This window comes from Protopterus annectens, chromosome 1.part0, assembly GCF_019279795.1.
Source record: "Protopterus annectens isolate FY-2018-M chromosome 1.part0, PAN1.0, whole genome shotgun sequence".
In the NCBI taxonomy this organism is placed as follows: domain Eukaryota; kingdom Metazoa; phylum Chordata; order Ceratodontiformes; family Protopteridae; genus Protopterus; species Protopterus annectens.
Window position 1 is genome coordinate 1,468,688,558 of NC_056725.1, and position 15,336 is coordinate 1,468,703,893.

The following is a 15,336-nucleotide window of genomic DNA, read 5'->3' on the forward strand; positions in this document are numbered from 1 at the left end:
CTGTATGTGTGCATAAATATTTAGTTCCTGCAACTCACAGTGGTTATGTAGTTAGCAGAAGAATCATCAGCCATGTTCTTTGGGTACAATTCTTTGCTTCCTTGTTTTGCTAAATGTTGACAATGTGTTTATTATTTAGCTGTGGGAAAACTAGGAAGCATGAATTTATGAGTTTAATGTTAATATTTATCTTTGAATGCATTTGTAATGTAGCTTGTTTTTTGCAGGCACATAGGTGGGGGTGAAATTCACTCTGTTGGGCTATAGCAGTCTATAAGGTACTTAATGTAGATGACTAAGAGTGTGAGCTTAATGAGCTACTTCTAGTGTGCAGGGTTTGATTACCCTGGCCTTCATGTGTCTACATGTCACTTCACCATACAGTAATCCTGGGCTTCCCCTGAAAAGGAGCACTTGCAACCAGAGGGCTGTACGAAGCTAAATACAGATACGTTAGGCATTAATGTTTTGAATTCCTGCACCCTTCATTTAGCCACATCACTATATGCAGTTTGACTAGGACACCCACCAGGTCTTTTGTAGTTTAATGATTGTCAAATACATTTTCAATAAATGTGAGTTTTAAGGGAAGGGAAGGTTACTGTTGCTCATGCTAAGTTTGTTTTCAGTTTGATACTGTTTTACTTTGTTTAGCAAATGTCTATCAGTGTTTTTTTTCTGTAAAAGTTGAAATAAGTTTTAAATTAAATCCAAATCTATGTGATTGTTGTAAAAGTAAAAAAGAAAGTATTATGCAAGCTTACAGGTTTGAACAATGTTTTATGGTAATGGTAATGGGTGCAGACAACCAAATAATGGGACAATTGGTATGGCTGGGGGAGGCAAGTTCATTGGCTGCATATACGTGTAGTGTTGATTCTGTTTATAAATGAGGAGAGGAAAATGTCTTTTAGCCAACATTCAGCTATAGGAAGAATGATAGGTTTATAAAGATTAATGCAAACAGCTAAGGTGTCATATTTGTTTAGGATACTTTGTGAATTAAGGTGAGAAATTTTATATATGTATATGTATTGTACATATGTGAATACATATATATATATATATATATATATATATATATTTATATATATATACACATATACTGTATATATCTATCTATATATATTTTATATATATATATATATATATATATATATATATATATATATATATGTGTGTGTGTGTGTGTGTGTGTGTGTGTGTGTGTGTGTATGTATATATGTATGTATATATATATATATATATATATATATATGGAAACACTTTATAACCTCGAATTACTGAAATGTTGAATTTCAGTATCTCGAGACTATAAAGCCGAATGTTAAAAATAGCGAAAGGTCATAATTGCGAACTCGAATATATGTCGAATTCGCGGTTATGATCTTACACTGCGTAATGTCCGGGATTGTGTTTTGATGGTGCGCGGTGCCGTGTGTGGATGTAGGTGTTATGTCAGGTAAGTGTTTTCTAAGGGTTTTGAGTGGGAGTTAGAGTGTATGTGAGTGTGCTGATGTGTTTGATGTGTGTGTGAGGGGTTGGAGAATGTGCATGGGTGAGTTGGCTTTTGTTTTGTGTTTGTGCGATCTTGGAGTTAGTATATATAAGTAGGGGGGTGGGCGCAGCCCCCATGGTGGTGCAGGGGCTTGCCTCTGCTTATGTGTGTATGAGTTGTGTATGTGTGTAGTTTTGTTTGTTTATGTTGTGATGTGGGTGTTGTGGTGTATGTGTGGTATAGTGTGTGCGGTGTTTTCGTGTTGTGAATTTCACTTTTTTTTGTGTCGGTGTTTTGTGGATTCGGTTTTATAGTCTTGAGATACTGAAATTTGATATTTCAGTATTTCGAGGTTATAAAGTGAATCCATATATATATATATATATATATATATATATATATATATATGTGTGTGTGTGTGTGTGTGTGTATATATATATATATATATATATATATATATATATATATATATATATATATATATATATTTCTTTTTTTTTTTTTTTTAGAAGGATGTAGGTTAGTGAGACATTGAGGTCCAAGGTTATGTTTCTGTGTCACCATCAGGAGGGTTAAACAAAGTTAGTATAAAGTGATGATAGGAATGAGGAATTGAAGATATTGCAGCAATAGAAGTATTTGAAAAACAAGGTATAACCTGCTGATATCTGAGGACTTTTAATCAGACAGCAGTAATACAGGAACATTTTCATTGTGTTTGAGGGGAGGAGCTAACTGTGCTGGAAGACAGTTTTGATGAGGATGGAGACTTGAGGTAGAAGCATATCTGAAAATGGATAGGGCAGGGAGAATGGGACGGGTTAGGGTGTGGAGATTAGTGATGCAGATGGATAGGGTAGACAACAGCATTAGGAGAAAAGAAATTATCATCAGAGATAAAGATAAAGAAGGAAATATTGTATGGGCCCAATGAGTGAAGGCATTGATATGGCAGTCACAATGGTGTTGTCTCAGGTATGTGTGTAAAGCAGTATGTATGAGTTGAAAAGAGATGACGTGTAGGTGTGGCTAGTGGCTTTTAAAAAGTGTGGATGAGTAGTTAGTGGTTGACATATAGCGTGAGTGATAATTTCTACTCAATGCAACATAATAGGAATGAGGAGAAATGCAAGAGTAATGGAGGGCAGCAATATTTCCCATATTAAAAATGGGGACTGAAATCACCCTAAAGTGCACACTGAGACACAGAAATACCACCATTATAGCAGCTGAGGTCCAAGAGGAAGCAGGCACCTATTGTATAAATAAACAGGAAAAACTATCAGAGTTCAGTGAAATGTGTGCAGGAATAAAGACTGACGCTCAATTTGACCAGAAGAATGCATAAGCTGGAGGAACACAAATGAAAAAAAATAAAAAATAAAAAAATAAACATTAATTCATGGAAAATGAAAATATGAGCAAAAACCAAAAAAGGGTTGACAGTGGGAGGTAGAGTGAAGTGCATACATCTGATCATCCACCAAAGAAACCGAAAGGGATATAAGCAGAAAAGACAAATACTCAACAGTCAGGAATACGCACAGTACCTGGTCAGGATGGCCTTTGGCACTGGGAGAAGAAACTGACATGGAAGGAGTAGGACTGAGAGTGACAGAAATACCAGTTGCAAGGAATCTGCCATCAGATAACAGGGGTTGCAGCAGCAGTGCTGCACACACATTGGCCCGTTGCTGGGAGAAGTTGGCATTCGACAGAGAAAAAGAGACAGAGAGAGACTGGGACAGATAGAAAGAGAGAGAGATTCAGAGACTGACTTTAAGAAAAGCATTTTGTTCCAGTGTTTTTTTTTTTTTTTTTTTTTTTTTAATTAAACAAAGTTATATGCACTTGTTTGGAGAGTAGCTTTTTCTTACAGTAGTAAGTAGCATGCATTAATGGGGAAGGGAGAAACAAAACAAGATTAAGCAAGCAACAAAACTGCAAAGATCAAACAAGCAGCTGCAGCTCCCTCCTAAGTATTTAAAAACAATCCAAACAAATAACCTGAGCCAGAATGGGACGTTTCATGGCTTGGTAGCAGAAGTACAAAAACTGATGTGTGGGAGGTTATAAGCCAGGGAAACTGAAGGAAACACTACAGAGTTTCTAAAAATTGAAGTAACTGAAAGTTTATGCATATTCTACTATTAACAACTGTAACAGATGAACTGAGACACATGGGCAACCACTAAACAAAATAACAATGTGGACACAAGGTAAAGGGTGTGTAAAAGAACCGGATTGTTATTCTTATTTTGTATTAATTATCTTAATGAACAGATAAAATGAAAAAAAAAAACATTGAAAGGGTATGATAAACTGAAGAATACAAGTTAAGTAACAACCTGAGAATGAAATAAAGGTGAAGAAAGAACTACATACGTCACAGAACAGAAAATGGGAAGAAACGAGTCCCTCAGTATATGTCCAGAAAAAGAGAGCAAAAGGAAAAAACATTGGCTAACATTTAGAAAGGTTGCCTCCAGTGGTAAACTCATTTTTGCACTGACAGTAACCTTTTCCATTTCTTAGACAGCCCTTCTGCAGTGTTTACCTAGAAGATGTGTAATACTGTGATGGGCTGTCTTTCAGCCTTAATGCAAATGTTTATGAGGCATTCTGGGGAGCAGCTTATTCTAATTAGCCATGTGCTTTCACCTTCGACATGCCTAAAGTAAGTGCTTTACAAAGCTTGAGTGATTTATACAAATGCTCAGCAGCATAAATCCTTCCCCGACAGCCCAAGTAATTAACTCATTGGAATGGCCATGTTCACCCATTACTTTCAGTGGGTGAGATTGTGTCAGAGGTTAACTGACAGGCAGTTTAGCAGACAGGTACTGTTGTGATGTGCATACGTGTATCACTGTATGTGCAAGTTTGAGTTGTATTTTGTGTGTGTGTGTGTGTGTGTGTGTGTGTGTGTGTGTGTGTGTGTGTGTGTGTGTGTGTGTGTATGAGTGAGGTTGTGCCTGCCTGGGTAGATACAGTAGAAGAGTTATTTAAGGGATAGGTAGGGTGGGTGTGTCTGTGTGTGTGTTTGTGGGTATGGGGGAGTGAATTAACATGTGAGTGCATGAGTGGAATCAGATGAGGGGGTTTTAAAGCATGGTTAATATATGTGCATGAATGGTACTGCGTGCACTTGTGTGTGTGTGTGTGTGTGTGTGTGTGTGTGTGTGTGTGTGTGTGTGTGTGTGTGTGTGTGTGTGTGTGTGTGTGTGTGTGTGAGTGTGTGTATCTGTGAGGGTGGCTGTCATACCTGAACTTTCCTTGAATAACAAACAAATAAATTACATCTCAAAAAAAAGAACAGTACAAGACAGTTGTAACAAAACAAGCACAACACAAGCACAGACAGCAGCACAACCACTTCAGAGACTGCCAGAACCTTTGACTCATTCATTCAAGAATTTAGTGACAGTGGTAATTACTTACTGCCATTCAGAGCAGTGCAAATCAGGTTTTGAAAATAACTCGTACAGCTCAGCATGACAGCAAGCAGCTGTAGACATAAGGATAATTCATCATTAATAGCCCTGTGGCAAAGAAAGCCTATCCCTGTTAGAGGGAGTGGTAAATAAAACTGTCCCTCCTACTACAAACATCCACAAAAAACTATTGTGTGCTACAATCCAGAATGTAGTACAGAACCCTTTCCTTAACATGCAAGGTATGGTGAAAAAGAACCAAATACAATTCTGTCACACTGGTTGTGGATACATACTGCACTCTTCCTCTCAACTATGTTTTTGACTGCAGATTATAGCTTACAGTGAAGAAATTATATTCAAGCGAGAAGTGTACTTATTGTCTGCTTTTAATGGGTATAAGGAATGGAAATTACTGCTGGGCATGCTGGTGTTAGTTGGATAGGTTTTTCAACTTCACTGTGAAACATTTGAAGTTCTGCCTTTTAGGTGAGTCATGCTATGATAACTTGAAAAGTTTATCTTCATGACCTCAGCTATCCTACTAGAGACTGACTGGTTACAGAGATCCTTGAAACTCACCAAGTATCCTATCAGGGATTGGCTTGTTAAACCCATCAAGGGCTACTTTCTTTGAGAGGAATCATAAATAATTTTGCTTTACCCTACTAGTTGTTGAAAGTGTGGTGTCAAAAAATACTTGCAGAAACTCTTTCTTGATTAGTGATTAGAGTATCGCTAGTGTTTATATTCAGGCATATTAAAATTAATAGTTAGATATTATAGAACCGGATTAGTTTCCAGCCCAGTTTTAGTAGGGTAAAGTTATAACTCTCCATCTGCTTTATTTCCTATAGTAGATGTGCCATATTGGTGTTAAAGGTGGGTATATTACTGAAATGATGATCGATATGGCATGATTTATTATTTCATTAAAACCATGAACAAGCTGCATGCTTTTGGGAGTATTATAAGGCATTGAAGCATCATGTTGATTGCTGGAATGTAATTCACTTTTGAAATACCATGCTATTATTAATATCCATTAAGCTACTGCTGCTCTTTTATTATTTATTGTGTTCTTATACTAAATAAATTAACTATTGCTCTCAAAAAATGACTTCTTGCTCTAAACCAACTCTTTCATTTATCAAGCTGTAATTCAAAAATACAGCTTTTATAAAAATGTGTATATCAGCATGTCACAGAAAAAGGTGAGATTTATTAAATATTTGTCCTGGCATAAACTGAAATAAGACATCCATATCATTAAGAGCTATGCAGCAATATTCCTTGCATAACACTGTGATTTTTGAGTAACACATTTCCAGTAATATTGCAGTGCATATATTAACATTGCTTGCACTTATTTGCTCTTTGAAAAGTAGTACACTGCACAGAGGAATGCAAATGACCATCCTAATAAGTTCTGCTTGATGTTGTCATAGAAGAAAGGGCCAAGTAGCACTGTGACAATTTCTATTCCAATAATACTGTAGTAGACAGCTGTCAAGTACCATCGTCCAGCATGTGATCATCTTTGGTGGTAATGGAGAATGCTAAACCTTCATAAATGCACCTCCAGAATAGTGAGTGATTTAGCTGCACAAAGCCTAGTGTTCTCCGTTATAGGATTACTATTGCAAGCTTACATCTGTAGTGATTATGTCTTGTAGAAGGCCATTTTATGAGCTTGCTGATGTTAAAAAAAAAGGTTCCTTATCCATTTTCAAACCACACCCTGTTATTCTCACATACATTTATATTTTTGAAAAATTTGTCATAGTAGATGTTTCTCACTATTCTGCTAAGAAGAAGATGAACATTTTGTCATCTAAAAACAGGCACTAACACAAATGTCTTCTGTGACATTGTGCACGTGCAGAGCTTGGAACACAGCAAACATCTAGGTTCCTGTGTTTTATGGTTCATGATAGAGTGAATAATGACCATGTTATCCCTGCCACTGAAGAAAAAACACCAACCTGGGGATTCAATAAACTCTGTATAGGCTTTGTTTGAAGCCTACACAGAGTTTACGAGTTAGAGCAATGAGCAGCAGTGGTAATCACATATTCGTGCTGGTTATCGAACGTACACAAATACAAGCATAGTTTCATGGCTTGCAGCAGCTCCATCAGCCAGGAAACCAAGCAGAGCAGCACAAGCACAGAAAGAGGATGCAGTCAAGTTTGGTTATGAATAATCTTGCTTGGTAAGATTGTGCTTACAACCACAATGACTACTAGGGGTAAAAACACTGCAATGCCATCAGTAATAACACAGTAAAGAAAAGTGTTCTCAGTGCAATGTGCAATAAAACAAGTCCAATAAAAAATATTTGAATAATAAGATTATTTGAATAATAAAATAATGAAGGGGTGTGGGTTAAATGGAAAGGGCAAATACAAGGAAATGTACACTGGGCAGGGTAAGTGTGCTCATGAAAATGGGCACAGACATGTATGACAGGCATGAATAAAGACTAAGAGGTCATGATAAATATGTTAATGCTCCCAACATGGGATATGTACACTTAGGTACACTTCCAGCACAAGTCAGTAACATAACATTAAATACATATGTAGATAGCATAGTATGTACTGCTGTTTACATCTCCTGAGTGAGTGTATTATAGTATAAACATGCATGATAATAGTGATGGTCACATAAACTTAAATGTCAACGGAGGTGAACTTTTGTGATATAAACATCACTAATATGCTCACCAGATAGGACATTTAGCAAGGATGGTATATAAATTAGGGGTATATGCATACTTTGAAGATATGTAAAATGACTTGAATATGACTGACATGTCACCATAACTCTCAACCAACCAGGGACACATAGCAATAGACTCCTGGACAGATGTAGACAGAAACAGGCACACTTATGGGCACTTACAATATTATGACCATTAATGTGCAGCATTGACAGAATATATGAGTGTAACTCATTATACGTGTTCTTCAGGAACAGACACGTGTAACTGTAATGATTGTCAGTATTCTATAAGTGTAATTCACCACCTCTTCCCCCACAATAACCAGTTTGTGGGTGGTTTAAGAGTGACAGTGTTAAAAGTGGAGTTGACATCAGGGCTAGTTATGGCCAGTTGATAGGTTTTAATGAAACATAAGCCACAATCACCACCTGCAAGAATCAAACCCATATCATCTATGTTTCAGTGAGCTGTGTATGTACTGGGTGCAATACATGTAGATGTGTTGCACAAGTATCTAGTAAAACACCTTGAAGAGAGGTTTGCACTGTCAAATCCTAATGGGTCAATCCAGAGAATAGTTCTGTATGGCCTACCAGGTGTGTGGGAGCTCAGTGTGCCAGGTGTGATACAGTTAAATCAAACATCCCTGGCTGTCATAGGTGTTGACCATACAGATAACAGTACTTACAAGCACCACACTATTATGAGTAGATTCCCAACACACAGCTGGTTATTGCATGCATCGGACACATGTGATAGCAATGGATATTGTCTAAAGCATCTGCAATTGATGTGTGAATTAAGAAGTGATTTTTTATAATGAATGGTACAGCACTATGTGAGAATGATGGCAATACATCATCTATCCCATGTGCACAGAAAGTATAGATGTGCAAAGTCAAGTGTCAATAATCGAGGAAGTTATCACTGTAATATTATATGCATACCAGACAATGTAGGGAGTACCCACTACAAGCACATGTCAAAACTCAAGACATGTGAAACATAATCACTGTCCCTCTGATGTTGCCAGTCCATATGTTATACTGCCATTAATTCCTGGCATATATCCATATGTGTTCATGTAAACTATCAAGTGATAATACTGATGTGGTGTAGTGGTACATCCGTGATGCAGTATAGTCACACTATAGCTGTACATATGCTACAATCAAACTTCATACTTTCATATGTTTACAGGAGACTAGTAGGCTAATGGCTCAACAGCCCATACAAGCCTAGCCAGATTTAACCAGAGTGTAACAATTTCCAATATGCTAGGTGAACAAAGTTCACAGAGGTATGAGCCTATCCTACAATATGTAATACTGATTGTTTCTATCCATGAAGGTCATGGACATCACACCAAGAGTAAAATTACAATTACACATCCATTAATCTAGGTTGCACATGAAGAGGGTCAGTAAAGGGCTTTGCTTTATGTGACCGGAACGTTTATTCCAGAAAAGGTGAAGTGTCTGAGAGATTTATCTATCTCTCCAACATGATTTATTTATGTCAGAGGCTAGGTTATCATCCTTGGAATGACTGAACCTCATGCAATTTTATTTACAAATATGTAGCATTTCCATCATGGCCAGATCGGACACTGCTCTGTAGGCCTGACACAGACAGCCCCTTAGTAGTCTGTAGGAGACAGAATACAGTGACAAGGCTTTTGATCTTTCCATGTAGGACTAGTTTTTTATAATCTGTATCTTCTTGGTGGGAAAACTCTGGGTTCACTTCAGCTTTTGCAGATGTCTTGTGTGGTACATGCCAAATGGTGTACTGTACTCAGTTACAGTATTTGTGTGATTAGAGCCAAGAACAATGGAATTATAATGTCTTTTGACCTGGATGCCATGACATTACTCATTAGCTGTGCCACATAGAAGGACTTTCTCATCACTGTGGGCACAGGCTGGATGAAGTTCAGATGAGTAAAAACCTGAGTACCCTGATCATGTACTACTGGGTCTACTCTTTGGAGGGTGCTGTCTATATTGTAATTAGGTATGGAATTTGCTTTACAAAAGAGAATGAGCATTTTTTTTATTTAGTTTCTCTCCAAGGCTATTGCAACAGTGATTTGTGTACATTAATCTTTTCTGCAGTATATCTGTGGCATTTGTGTATTTAGTGATTGCCCCCAATTTGCACTTGGTCAGAAAAAGACTGTCTACATTTGCATTGGCTTCTGAGCAATAAATACTGAGCAGGAAAGAACCTAGTACACAACACTGTGGTATTCCCCTGGTGACTGGACACTTGCTAGAGGTGAATTCACCTACTTTGACAGTGTGTGTCCTGTCGTTGAGCCATTTGGCTACCCACCTGGTGATGTAGGAGTTTATGGCCAGTTGAGTGAGATTCTATATAATCCGTTATTGGGGAATTGTTTCAAACTCCTTGGCCAGGTCAAATTATGGGGGATGAACAGTGTTTTCCTCACCCATGGCCTTGCTGACCTTTTCAAAGAAGTCAACCACATTTAACAGTCATGATCTATGCTTAATAAATCCAAACTGGATTGGTTCCAGAAACAGGAGTTTAACTATGTCCTTGTTGATAATGTCCATGATGAATATTTCCATGGCCTTACTGATGAGGCTGTTCAGGTATATGTATCTATAATTCCCTGTGTATGGTACCCCCTTGTGCAGAGGGATGACTGTTACTGTCTACAATTCTGCCAGAAAATAGCCTGTCTGGAGGCTTGCTTAAATAAGGATCCAAGTGGGTATCCTAGGTAAAGTTTGAATTTAATTCAAAGTCAACCAGGGTTGTTATCAGGGCCCACTGATGTTGTGTTTCTAGCCTTGGACAGGGCAGAGATGACCTGCTCACTTGGGATAATAGGCTGAGGAATGGTGGCAGGTATAATTTGGGTGAAAACTGGTGGGGACAGGGGGTTGAAGTTTGATCCAAATCTGTTAGCCAGCAGGTTTTCTATTTCTTATGGTTGAATATGGGTGGAGACATCCACCTTCAGCTCTGCACATAGGTGAGCATTCAACTTAAGCTTTCAGACATAGTTACAAAATGCTTTGTGACGTCACCTGCAAATACAGCATGGAGTATAAATTATATACAATACAGTGGAACTATTAACACTGTAGTACAAATCAACCTATTTCTTGTCATTACATCAGTTGTAAATCATATGTATATATGTTTATCTGTGACAATGTGTGGGTGAGGGCCCTGACATCATATATGGACACATTATAACTGAGGTAGATGTGGTTCATGCAGCGCATTTAATGACATAAAATGCTGACAGTCCCATAATACTGCTGTGGAACACCTGAATAATCCTTTTTGAATAGCAACACAATTGTGTATGCAATGAATTCCTCAAGGCTGCAAGTGAATCTGAACATGTCATATGTTAATGCATTGCAATACATGGATGATCTCAGATGTATGTGCCAGTGTAATCAGTATGACGTAATATTGTTATATGTCAAATAACATTTCTGTTGATAAGTATGCACACCTTTATACTGCAAGTGACATTGTGATGGTTGAATGAGAACTCTAGAGAATGTTGATAATCTCAACTACAGGAACGCATGCCTTAGTAATGCAACAATATACATAGTATCATCCCATGATAGCAGTCTTCATAAGGCATATTACTACAGCTGTTATGGAATGAACATGTAACCAAATGACATCAGCAGTCTTCAATACAGTGGTTCAAATCACAGATTGGACTACACCATTGTAGGGCTACAGTACATCCACGTCTCAACATAGCACATGTGGAAGACATGTGCAATCTTCAGAGGGTCGCAAGGCATTACTAGGCTAATAGTCAAGAGCACATAAAATGTTAACCATTATTATACCATTTAAACAAAGAATTGCTCTATCTATGTGATGTGAGATAAGTAGGTGTATATACATATGTGGATATGTGTTTGATTTTATTACAGACTGCCTCTGTCCATGTGTGAAATGTGCATCACCCCATGACAGAATTAGCAATCATACATCCAGTGTTCTGGAGATGGCTTGCACATGGTAATGTGGGGGTTCTGCTTCACAATGTGTGCATGCATCTTTGAGATGATGGCACCCTACGTTTTCTACAACAAGAACGTTATCTCCACAGAGGAAACAGATGATGCTGGATTCATGGGGCTATGTAAAACGTTCTCCTAAATGGGAGTTAAATGAAAAGTGATTCAAAACATCACACAATGACCATAATACACCACCTAACACATATACAAAAGCTGATTAAGGTCAGATTCAAACACAACATCTGTGTAGGTATACAAGCTGGATTCCATACAATGTAAGACTAGCACCACTATAGATGTCTGACTTTAACAGTGTCAGGGTGCACTTTAAAGAGGATAACATCATCATTGTCTGCTGAGATGATTTTTTGGAGGAGTGTATGATATAGATGTGGACTCACATCCTGATGTAAAATTGTCTTTAGAAATATAGCTGAATGAACACACACAAACAAATTGCTGTGAGATTAGAACCCCTACTTCTCTAGTTACAAATGTTACAGAACACAGTACTTAATACTAGCACTATGGCACAAGTTTGACTTTAATATCAGAATGCACTTTATAGGGGATGACATCATCAGTGTATGCTGAGAAGTTGATGTTAGAAGATTGAGTAATGTACATGTGGACTCACATCCTGATGTAAAAATCCCTCCAAACTGAGAGTCAAATGATCACACAAACACTTTTAATTTGACTGCTGTGAGGGTAGAACCCCTACCTATCTAGGTTACATAAGCTATAGAACACAGTACTTAATGCTAATGCCACTGCACAAGTCTGACTTTAAGGGTATCAGAATGCATTACATAGGGGATGACATCATCTGTATATGCTGAGAAGATGATGAAGAATTGTAGGATATAAATGTGAACTCTTATCCCGATGCAAAATTGTCTCCAGTATGATTACACAAACAGATATTCAAGTTGACTGCAGTGAGATTAGAATCCCTACTTGTCTAGTGACATGATGTACAGAACATAGTATTTAACACTAGCACCACAATGCAAAACTGAGTTTAACACTATCAGAGTGTACTTTATAAGGAATGACAATGTAAAATCGCCTCCTGACTAATAGTTGAATAATCACACACACATTCAAGTTGATTGCTGTGAGATTAGACCCCCTACCTGTCTAGTTACATAAGCTACAGAACAGAATACTTAACACTGGCACCACAGCACAAGTTTCATTTTAGCACTATCAGTGGGCACTTTATAGGGGATGAAATCATCAGTGTATGCTGAGAAAATGATGCCTGGAGGGCTGTATGAAATTGCTGCGGAGGCATGTACTAGTGTAAAAGTATTTTCCGAATAATACTTGAGAGAGGGCAGCAGGACATGGAGTAAAGCTCTTCTGACTACACCCACACAAGTTGACTGTCATGAGATTTGATCCTTTACCTAACTAGTTAAACAACCTAGAGAACAGAGTACTTAATACTAGCACCTCAAAACAAATCTAACAATAACAGTGTCAGAGTGCACTTTACATGAGATTACGTCATCAGTATATTCTGAGAAGATGATGTGGGGAGGTCTGTATGAAATTGTTGTGCAGTCATGCACCAGTGCAAGAGTATTTTCTGATGATACTCAAGTGAAAGCAGCAGGAGCTGGAGTCAAGCTCTGACTCTGCATACAAACACACACACACTCACACACACACACACACACACACACACACACACACACACACACACACTTTGACTATTGTGTGATTCAATCCCCTACCTAATTGCACAAGCTGGAGAACACAATACTAAACACTCACACCATCATTAATGTCTGATTTTATCAGTGTCACAGTGCTCTTTATACAGGATGACATCATCATAGTGTCACAGGTAACTTATACTGTTATGGGATGTGTGCAAAGGCAGGACTTGGAGTATGAATGTGTGACTGCAATTTGCGGAAATAAAAATTTAAAATGCATCCTGGTAACCTATTTGAAAGAAGCTGTCATGAATACACCTTGCAGAAGTTAGACATATATATATATATATATATATATATATATATATATATATATATATATATATATATATATATATATATATATATATATATATATATATATATATATATATATATATATATATATATATATATATATATATATATATATATATATATATATATATATATATATATATATATATATATATATATATATATATATATATATATATATATATATATATATATATATATATATATATATATATATATATATATATATATATATATTTCTCAGAATTTTGTTTAGATATCAAACACACAAACATGCACATGCGCACACATACACACACACACACACACACACACACACACACACACACACACACACACACACATACACACACATGTGCGCGCAAGCGTGCACACACACACACACACACACACACGCAAATACAAACACACAGACACATGCACACACACAAACTTTGGAAATAGCAGTACTGCAAGGGTGGAGGTATGTGTCTTCATATTCAGATGAAGTGATGTACACATTAATAGAATTTACTGACAATATCAGTGTGATATGATCATGGATGACTAATGTCCAATGTCACTATAAATCCATAGCAGATATAACAATGCAGTTATTGTCATTTATTTCTGTAGTCTACTTGATAATGGCTCAAGGACTGATATATCATCTGCAAGTGCATTGTTGCAGTGCACACATGGATCTCAGAAAGTATGTGTTCAGTTAAGCACACAAATCCCTGCCTTTCTCTTGTGTTTATGAATGCCTTTCCATGTAATAGAAAATAAAAGTTCAGTAACCAGAGTAAGCCATACTAAACACTTCTTTATCTAGAGCATTGCTGAGATACTGATTAGAGTGGATGATGGTAAAGTGTTAGTGCATGCTTGATTCACATTTCATGAATTTAACTTGAACTTGTGAAGTAGTTTGCAAGTCATGTTATGAGAGAAATTACTAACAGTTACTGTGATGTTCATGGTGTAATTTATATTTGAAGTTTTATGACAAAAGTGTTATTACATAAATAACTTTTGCAATTGCCTTCCCTGTTTGAATTACATTAACCTCTGAGCGAACAGAGTGCTATGCTTAAGGTAAAAAGTGTAAGATGTAATTTGGTTTGTGCAAATGGGCTTATCTGCAAGGTGTGGCTATCAGCACTCTGGACAGTGCTGAGTATGGAAAACACACCTGCTGCCTAGCTTTCTCTGTGGAATAGTGTGTAAGATCCATGAGCTTTTGATCGGAGCAGAGGTATGCCAGGGTCCAAATCCAGGTTATTCTCTTTTTGTTTACAAATGGTGTCAGGATGGCATTGCATTAGTTAAGCAAATGTGATCAGAACTGCAAATGTTGTGACTATCAATGACTACAGTAAAGTATGTGCCTTCCCCAGATTTTATCAGTAATGCTGTGTAGTATTAAGTGAGTGACGTAAGAGTAAAGAAGGATTAGGTGAGGAACAATACGCTTATGACAAGCAGGACAATGGTGGATATGTGATAGTTATGGGGATTGATGTCATCTCAAATACTTATTTTTTGCCAGTATTCAATATATCTCCATGAGAACTCAGAAGTGGCAAATGTTAAGGTGTGGGCGATTAAACATATCATGCACATATAACATCAC